We start from the raw sequence: 10,026 nt of genomic DNA, 5'->3' as shown, positions 1-10,026 counted from the left end.
CAGTTAGAATGGAGATCATTAAAAAGTCAGGAAACAACAGGTGCCAGAGAGGATGTGGAGAAATAGGAACATTTTTACACTGTTGGTGTGACTGTAAACTAGTTCAATCATTGTGGAAGACAGTATGGCGATTCCTCAAGGATCTAGAACTAGAAATACCATTTGACCCAGCCATCCCATTACTGGGCATATACCCAAAGGATTATAAATCATGCTGCTATACAGACACATGCACACATAGGTTTATTGCAGCACTATTCACAATAGCAAAGACTTGGAACCAACCCAAATGTCTATCAATGATAGACTGGATTAAGAAAATGTGGCACATATACACCATGGAATACTATGCAGCCATAAAAAAGGATGAGTTAATGTCCTTTGTAGGGACATGGATAAAGCTAGAAACCATCAGTCTGTGCAAACTATCACAACAACAGAAAACCAAACACCATATATTCTCACTCATAGGTGAGAATTGAACAATGAGAACACTTGGACACAGGGTGGGGAACATCACACACCAGGGCCTGTCATGCGGTCGGTGGAGTGGGGAGGGATAGCATTAGGAGATATACGTAATGTAAATGACAGGTTAACGGATGCGGCACACCAACATGGCACATGTATACATATGTAACAAACCTGCACATTGTGTACATGTACCCTAGCACTTAAAGTATAATAATAATTTTATTTTTATATATATATATATATATATAAAGACCTGCCTGGGCAACAGAGTAAGACCTCATCTCCACAAAAAATCAAAAAGAATTAGCCAGTTGTGATAGCATGTGCCTGTAGTTCTAGCTACTCAGGAGGCTGAAGAAGGAGGATTGCTTGAGTCCAGGATTTTAAGGCTGCAGTGAGTTATGATCGCACCACTGTACTCCAGCCTGGGCAACAGAGTGAGACTCCGTCTCAAAAAAAAAAAAAAAAAAAAGAAAAGGGACACAGGAAAATTTTTAAAGGTGAACATGTCTGTTACCTTGATTGTGGTGATTTCATGGGTATATGCCTAGGTCCAAACTCATTAAACTATATGTATTAAATATGCACAGTTTATTGCATATCAGTTATACCTCTATAAAGCTATTTTTCTAAGTTAAGGATCTTGACATAGGGATATTGTCCTGAATATTCTGGGTTGGCCCAATGTAATCACAAGGGTCATTACAAGAGAGACCGCAGAGAGTCAGAGTGAGAGCAGGATGTGTGAAGGCTCCCACACACTGCTGGCAGAAATTAAAATGTTACAACTAATTTGAAAAAGTGACATTTTTCTCAAGTTAAACCTACATCTACCATCTGACCCAGATATTCCACTCCAAGTTATTTACCCAAGAGAAAAGAAAGATTACAGGTACACAAGTGCTTGGACATAAATGGTCGTAGTAGCTTCATTCATTCACAATAGTTAAAAACTTGTAATGAACCAAATATTCCTCAACAGGTGTTAAATAAACAGATGTTAAGTAAAATAAAGATTAGTAAACTGTAGTATACCTATACAATGGAATAGTAGTCAGGTTTTTTAAAAGGGGCAAATAATTAGTACATACAAAACCATGGATGAACCTCAAAATTACTAAAAGACACACATAATCTGGTTCATGGTAAAAAGGGAGTATCAGTGGTAGCCAGGGCTGAAGGGAGGAAAGATGGCAAAGGGGCCTGGGGCAGCTTTGAGGGTGATGTACACATTCTATGACTTGATGGTGGCAGTGGTTTCCTGGGTGTGGCAATGGTTTTCTGCATTTGTCAGAGCTCACTAAATTAAATTTTACATTGATACAAGTTATTGTACATAATTATAGTTCAATAAAATTGATTTTTTAAAACCTAAAGAAAAAAAAGAGAAATGTGGCCATGCAGCCAGTCATGTAGCATGCACCTGCCAACTTCAGCTTCTCTAAGTGTAGATTAACTCTCTTTCTTATTCTTCTATGGTAGATAACTTGGAGGATCAAGCAGCATGAAAGATCCCCTCAGATCATTGCCCCTCCTCACAGAGTAATAAAGTAACCTTCTTTGGAATGTAGCCATCAATAGCCAAATTGCTATAATGTATGCGCTTGTCTTCTATAAAAAAAGTTGTAATCATGCTAACATTTCTCTGTCTCTGCCTAGTTAAGTAAATCCTTAACTTCACTTTGGAATGCTGACCCCATTCATTTGCAGTCCTTGTTTCCTGGGTGGCTATATTCAAGCTTTGCACTCAAATAAACTCTACACCTAGTCATATTTTCTTAATCTTATTATTAAAGGTTGACATGCACATATAACATATACATATTATATTATGTTAAAGGAGGAGACCACTCCTCATATTGTCTTATGCCCAATTTCTGCCTCCAAAGAAAGAAGAAGTAAAAACTAAAAGGCAGAAATGAAATCTACAGGCAGACAGCCCAGCGCGGCACCCTGGGTCTGGTAGTTAAAGATCGACCCCAGACCTAATAATCACTTATGTTATCTATAGATTACAGATATTGTATAGAAATGCACTGTGAAAATCCCTATCTTGTTTTGTTAGGATCTAATTACAGGTGTATGCAGCCCCCAGTCACGTACCCCCTGCTTGCTCAATCACAACCCTCTCACACGCACCCCTTAAAAGGGACAGGAATTGCTCACTCGGGCAGCTCAACTCTTGAGAGAGGAGTCTGCCCATGACCCCAGCCGAATAAACCCCTTCCTTCTTTAACTCCGTGTCTGACGAGTTTTGTCTGCGGCTAGTCCTGCTACATTTCTTGGTTCCCTGACCGAGAAGTGAGGTGATTGGCAGATGGTCGAGGCAGCTCCTTAGGTGGCTTAAGCCTGCCCTGTGGAACATCCCCGCAGGGGACTCCAACCAGCCAGAGCCACGCGGATCCTGAGAGCGCTCCGGGGTAGGCATTTGCCCCGGCAGGACACCTCTCCAGAGCAGTGTGTGGCAGGCCCCCGTGGAGGATCGAAGCAGTGGCTGGACACCAGGAGGGAATGGGCACTGAGAGTCTGGACATCTAAAACTTGGTAAGACTAGTCTTTGAAACTTGCCCACCCTGTTTGAGTGGGAGGGTGACCTGATCACCCATGGTGTGCCTTTATCGGCACTTTGGTTTTGGTTTTGACTTGGTTTGAATTGCTTGACAGGATTGGTCTTGGGAACTTGCCTACTCCATTTGAGTGGAAGCATGGCCTGATCACCCACAGTGTGACTGTACTAGCACTTTGGTTTTTATTTTTGATTTGACTTGGCTTGCTTGATACTTTGGTTTTGGTTTTGACCTGGCTTGGATTTCTGGATACTCTGATTTTGGTTTTGATTTTGATTTGGTGCAAACTGCAGAAGTGTGCAGGAAGAGACAAAGAAGTGTGTGTGTGCCCTTTTTACCCGTTATTTGTTTTGAGGTGTGCGTGTGGTGTGAGCGTGGTGTTTTGTCTCAAAGAAGCATAGGTCAGGCACAAATAAGCCCACCCTACTAGGAACTATGTTGAAAAATTTCAAAAAAGAATTTGAAGGAGACTATGGAGTACTCTGACAGTAGGAAAACTTAAAACTTTGTGTAAGATAGACTGGCCAGCATTAGAGGTAGGTTGGCCATTAGAAGGAAGCCTGTGCCAGGTGCGGGGGCTCACGCCTGTAATCCCAGCACCCTGGGAGGCTGAGGTGGGTGGATCACGAGGTCAGGAGATCAAGACCATCCTGGCTAAGACAGGGAAACCCTGTCTCCACTAAAAATTCAAAAAAATTAGCCAGGCGCAATGGCGGGTGCCTGTGGTCCCAGCTACTTGGGAGACTGAGGCAGGAGAATGGTGTGAACACAGGAGGCGGAGCTTGCAGTGAGCTGAGATCATGCCACTGCACTCCAGCCTGGGCGATGACAGCGCAAGACTCCATCTCAAAAAAAAAGAAGAAAGCCTAGACAGGTCCCTTGTTTCAAAGGTATGGCACAATGTAACCTGTAAGCCAAAGAACCCACACCAGTTCCTGTACATAGACACTTCCTTACAGCTGGTTTTAGACCCCCGCCCCCAACACACAGTGGGGTTGAGACAAGGGCATCATAAGCGGCTGGCAGAGGCAAGGAAAGACCAGCAGAGAGAGAGAAAGGAAAGAGACAGAGAGGAAAAGAGGCAAAGGGAGAGAGGAAGAGAGAGGAAGAGACAGACAAAGAGGGAGTCAAGGAGAGAGAGAGAGAAAGAAAGAGGCAGAGAGAGAGAAGAGACAGAGGCAAAAAGAAAGTCAAAGAGAGAGAGACAAAGTCAAAGAGAGAAAGAGAGAGATATACAAGTAGTTAAGAAAAAAAAAGTGTACCCTATTCCTTTAAAAGTCAAGGTAAATTTAAAACCTATAATTAATAATTGAAGGTATTCTCCGTAACCCTGTAACACTCCAATACCGCTTTGTTGTCAGTGTAAACAAGGGCATGTCCCGAAAGCCCTGAGGCCTTCCTATCAAAAATCCTTAACCCAGTAACCCACGGATGGCCCAAATGCATTCAATCTGTAGCGGCAACTGCTTTGCTAACAAAAAAAAAAAAGAAAAAAAATAAAAAGGGGGGGACGGAATTTATATAAAGAGTGTTATATAGTAAATTCTTGTCCTGAAATAAATCAACTGGTTGTTTAAAGAAAGAAATGTTTGTAATAAGTCAGAAAGTTAAGGCATGTCGAAGAATTGCCTGTAAAAGTGGTGAAAAATAAAAGATTATAAAAAAAGTTATAAAAAAATGCAAAAAAGTTGTATAATTTAAAAGTAACTAGGCCTCCTGAATGTAAAACTATTGGAAAAAAAAAAAAGTTTATGTGCAAGGTGTATAAGGAAAGTAAAATAGGCCGGGCACAGTGGCTCAAGCCTGTAATCCCAGCACTTTGGGAGGCCAAGACGGGCGGATCACGAGGTCAGGAGATCAAGACCATCCTGGCTAACACGATGAAACCCCGTCTCTACCAAAAAATACAAAAAACTAGCCGGACGAGGTGGCGGGCGCCTGTAGTCCTAGCTACACAGGAGGCTGAGGCAGGAGGATGGTGTAAACCCAGGAGGCGGAGCTTGCAGTGAGTTGAGATCCGGCCACTGCACTCCAGCCCTAGCGACAGAGCGAGACTCCGTCTCAAAAAAAAAAAAAGAAAAAAGAAAAGTAAAGTATACCTTTGGTAAAAGGATTATAAGGAGGCATAAGAATGTACATTTTTACCTACATTAAAAAGTTTTAAAAAATTATTGTTTTGAAGATTTAAGCAAGTTTTAAAACGTTAATTGTAAAGAAACTTCTGTGTGTAAACATATTAGCTAAAGTTAAAGAAGTGTCATCCAGTTTTTCTGTGAACTGGACATTAAAGTAAAAGCATAACAGGTTTTTCTTAAAGCACCAACCTGCTCTTTAGCAACAATTATAAAAGGTTAAAAAGAGTCTGTAAAATCTTACCTTATGGTCAAACATTAAAAATTAGATAAATATGTCTACAAGGTTTTATTAAAATGAGGTTTAACATTAGTAACACACTAATATAAAGATAAAATTTAGCTTATCTAGGCCGGGCGCGGTGGCTCAAGCCTGTAATCCCAGCACTTTGGGAGGCCGAGGCGGGTGGATCACAAGGTCAGGAGATCGAGACTATCCTGGCTAACATGGTGAAACCCCGTCTCTACTAAAAATACAAAAAACTAGCCGGGCGCGGTAGCGGGCGCCTGTAGTCCCAGCTACTTGGGAGGCTGAGGCGGGAGAATGGCGTGAACCCGGGGGGCGGAGCTTGCAGTGAGCCGAGATCGCGCCACTGCACTCCAGCCTGGGAGACACAGTGAGACTCCGTCTCAAAAAAAAAAAAAAAAAATTTAGCTTATCTGATATAAAAATCATACGAGAAGCATTGTTAAATGTAAAATGGTATTTGACTTTCTTTAGTTTAAAAACTAATAAAAATAGGTGCTATAGGAAATGTCTCAGTAAAAAGGCACTAAGGACTATAAAGTCCACTCCCAAGGTCCCCACATTTAAAACAAAAGGTCAGTTTCTTAAACATTATATACTTAGTTTATCTTCCACTTTCCTTTCTCTCAAAAAAAAAAAAAAAAACAACTAAGTCTTTTAGCACATGTACCACCCCTAGAATTTCCAGTAAACCAGCACCAGCCTGAAGATAATGTTCTCATCAAAAGGTGGAAAGAAGAAAAACTCGAACCAGCCTGGGAAGGACCCTACCTTGTGCTGCTAACCACCAAGACTGCTGTTCGTACAGCAAAAAAGGATGGACTCATCACACCCGAGTCAAGAAAGCACCACCCCCTCCAGAGTCATGGGCCATAGTCCCAGAGGAAAGTCCTACCAAACTAAAGCTAAGAAAAATTTAACTATTTAACTATTTTCATCTAGTCTATTACTCTTTCTTCTTTCCTAGTTCTATTGATGACTATCTAATTATTAACATAACCAAGTCAATTTCGCCTCAAATTATTGCATTTAATGCTTGCCTTGTTATACCCTGTGGGGACTTGCCAAGTCAAAGACAGCTCTCTACTTCAGAAAAGTACTTCTGTCCCTCCTGACTGTCCTCAGACTGGGCACTGGTAAACTAGGACCATTTAGCCCAGGGAGATTTTGATAAAGACCCCAGTACCAACCAGAAGTCTTACCCCCCAATGTAGTTGTCATAGTTGGTCCAACGTTCTGTGGACCACTAAAGAGCAACGATGGACTGCCCGAACCTGTTTTTTTAATTTTCTAAAACCATACATTCATTTTACTAGAGGATCATAGAAGTTAAAGACTTAAAACAAACTTTAGCAATTAAGAAAGGGTACCAAGATGCAAATGCCTGGTTAAAATGGATCAAATATTCCATCTGCATGTTAAACAAAAGCAATTGTTATGCTTGTGCACATGGCAGGCCAGAGGCCCAGATTGTCCCCTTTCCACTAAGGTGGTCCTCCAGTCGACCAGCTGTGGGCTGCATGGTAGCTCTTTTCCAGGATTCTACAGCCTGGAGTAATAAGTCGTGCCAAGCTCTCTCTGCTAGATCCCAAAGTCTGGCACCCTGCAGGTCAGCACCCGAAGGCCATCCAGCTTCCATCTCCCAACACTAAGTTCACTTTGTGTCTCTCGTGACAGGGAGGAAACTTAGCATACCTTGGAGACCTGAAAGGATACAGTGAGCTTAAGAATTTTCAAGAGCTTATCAATCAGTCAGCCCTTGTTCATTCCCGAGCAGATGTGTGGTACTACCGTGATGGACGTTTACTGGGATTTCATCAACCAGAAGGAAAAAAAATAATAAGACATCATAAAGCGAGAGAAGCCCCTTATGGGTCTTTCAACTCTCATGTCTATTTAGACGCAATTGGAGTCCCACGAGGAATACCAGATCAATTTAAAGCTTGAAATCAAATAGCTGCAGGATTTAAGTCAATATTTTGGTAGGTGACAGTTAATAAAAATGTAGATTAGATAAACTACATCTATTACAACCAACAGCAACGAGGTTTTCATGAGTTAAAAGAAAAAGTCATGTCGGCCCCAGCCCTGAAGCTACCTGACCTGACAAAATTCTTTTTTTTTTTTTTTTTTTTTTTTGAGACAGAGTCTGGCTCTGTCGCCCAGGCTGGAGTGCAGTGACCAGATCTCAGCTCACTGCAAGCTCCGCCTCTCGGGTTCACGCCATTCTCCTGCCTCAGCCTCCCGAGTAGCTGGGACTACAGGCGCCCGCCACCACGCCCGGCTAATTTTTTGTATTTTTTAGTAGAGACAGGGTTTCACTGTGTTAGCCAGGATGGTCTCGATCTCCTGACCTCGTGATCCGCCCGTCTTGGCCTCCCAAAGTGCTGGGATTACAGGCTTGAGCCACTGCGCCCGGCCCCAAAATTCTTTACACTCTATGTGTCAGAAAGAGAAAAAATGGCAGTTGGAGTTTTAACCCAGACTGTGGGGCCCTGGCCAACACCAGTGGCCTATCTCTCAAAACAACTAGACAGGGTTTCCAAAGGCTGGCCCCCAGGTCTAACGGCCCTAGCAGCAACCGCCCTGTTAGCACAAGAAGCAGACAAACTAACCCTTAGGCAAAACCTGAATATAAAGGCCCCCATGCTGTGGTAACTTTAATAAATACCAAAGGACATCATTGGTTAACAATTGCTAGATGAACCAAGGACCAAAGCTTGCTATGTGAAAATCCCCACATAACCATTGAAGTTTGCAACACCCTAAACCCCACCACCTTTCTCCTGGTATCAGAGAGTCCAGTTGAACATAACTGTGTAGAGGTGTTGGACTCAGTTTATTCTAGCAGGCCCAACCTCCGAGACCATCCTTAAACATCAGTAGACAGTGAGCAGTATGTAGATGGGAGCAGCTTCGCCAACCCCTGCCAAGTGACTCTGAAGAAGACGACAAGCCCTGCTCCAGTCACACCCAGAAACTGACTGGTCCACGCATGTCCGAAGCATGAGAAAACTCATCGCAGGACTCATTTTCCTTAAAATCTGGACTTGTACAGTAAGGACTTCAACTGACCTTCCTCAGACTGAGGGCTGTTCCCAGTGTATACATCAAGTCACTAAGGTAGGACAAAAGGTGGCTACGGTCCTATAATTTTACGGTTATTATAAGTGTACTGGAACTCTAAGAAGAGCTTGTTTATATAATGTTATTCTATACAAGTTATGTAGCCCAGGAAATGATCAACCTGATGTGTGTTATGACCCATCTGAGCCTCCCATGACTACAGTTTTTAAAATAAGATTAAGAACTGAAGACTCACAGGGGCTCATAAACGATATGAGTAAAGTGTTAGCCAAAACAGGAGAAAAAGGGGTGCCCAAACAAGTCACCTTAAAATTTGATGCCTGTGCTGTCATTAATAGTAATAAGTTAGGAAGGGGATGTGGCTCTTTTAGTTGGGAAAAAGGCTATGTGACTGAAAATAAGTACATTTGTCATGAATTAGGACTGTGTGGAAATGAACGTGGATACTGGTCTTGTGTCATTTGGGCCACTTGGATAAAAAATGAAAAGGATCCAGTCCACCTTCAGAAAGAAAAAAATGGCCCTTCCTGTACTAAGGGACAATGTAAACCCCTTAGAGCTAGTAATAACCAATCCCCTTGATCCTCACTGGAAAAAAGGGGAGCGTGTGACCTTAGGAATTGATGGGGCCGGACTGGATTCTCGAGTAAATATCTTGGTTCAAGGAGAAGTTTACAAACGCTCTCCTGAGCCAGTGTTTCCAACTTTGTATGATGAATTAAATGTACCAGTACCAGAAATTCCAGGAAAAACAAGAAATTGGTTTTTGCAATTAGCTGAGCATGTAGCCCAGTTTCTCAATGTCACTTCATGTTATGTATGTGGAGGAACTGTAATGGGAGATCAATGGCCATGGGAAGCCCAAGAATTAATACCTACAGACCCAGTTCCTGATGAATTCCCGGTTCAAAAGAATCACCCTGATAATTTCTGGGTCTTCAAAGCCTCAATTATTGTACAATATTGCATAGCTAGAGAAGGAAAAGAATTCACTCACCTTGTGAGTGACGACTTAGTTGTCTGGGACAGAAACTGTGTAATGGTACCACAAAAACAGTCACTTGGTGGAGTTCAAATCAAACAGAGAGGAATCCATTTAGCAAATTCCCAAAGTTGTAAACCATGTGGACCCACCTGGAGTCCCACTGGGACTGAACAGCCCCCACTGGATTATACTGCATATGTAGGCATAGAGCTTATGCCAAATTACCTGACCAGTGGGCAGGTAGTTGTGTTATTAGCACTATTAAACCATCTTTCTTCCTACTGCCCATAAAAGCAGGCGAACTCCTGGGTTTCCCTGTCTATGCTTCCCGTGGAAAGAGAAGCATAGCTATAGGAAATTGCAAAGATGATGAATGGCCCCCTGAGAGAATCATACAATATTATAGGCCTGCTACTTGGGCACAAGGTGGCTCATGGGGATATCAGACCCCCATTTACATGATCAACTGAATCATACCGTAACAAGCTGTCTTAGAAATAATCACTAATAAAACCGGCAGAGCCTTGGCTATTC

This window comes from Papio anubis, chromosome 18 (genome assembly GCF_008728515.1).
Source record: "Papio anubis isolate 15944 chromosome 18, Panubis1.0, whole genome shotgun sequence".
In the NCBI taxonomy this organism is placed as follows: Eukaryota; Metazoa; Chordata; class Mammalia; order Primates; family Cercopithecidae; genus Papio; species Papio anubis.
This window is presented reverse-complemented; position numbering follows the sequence as displayed.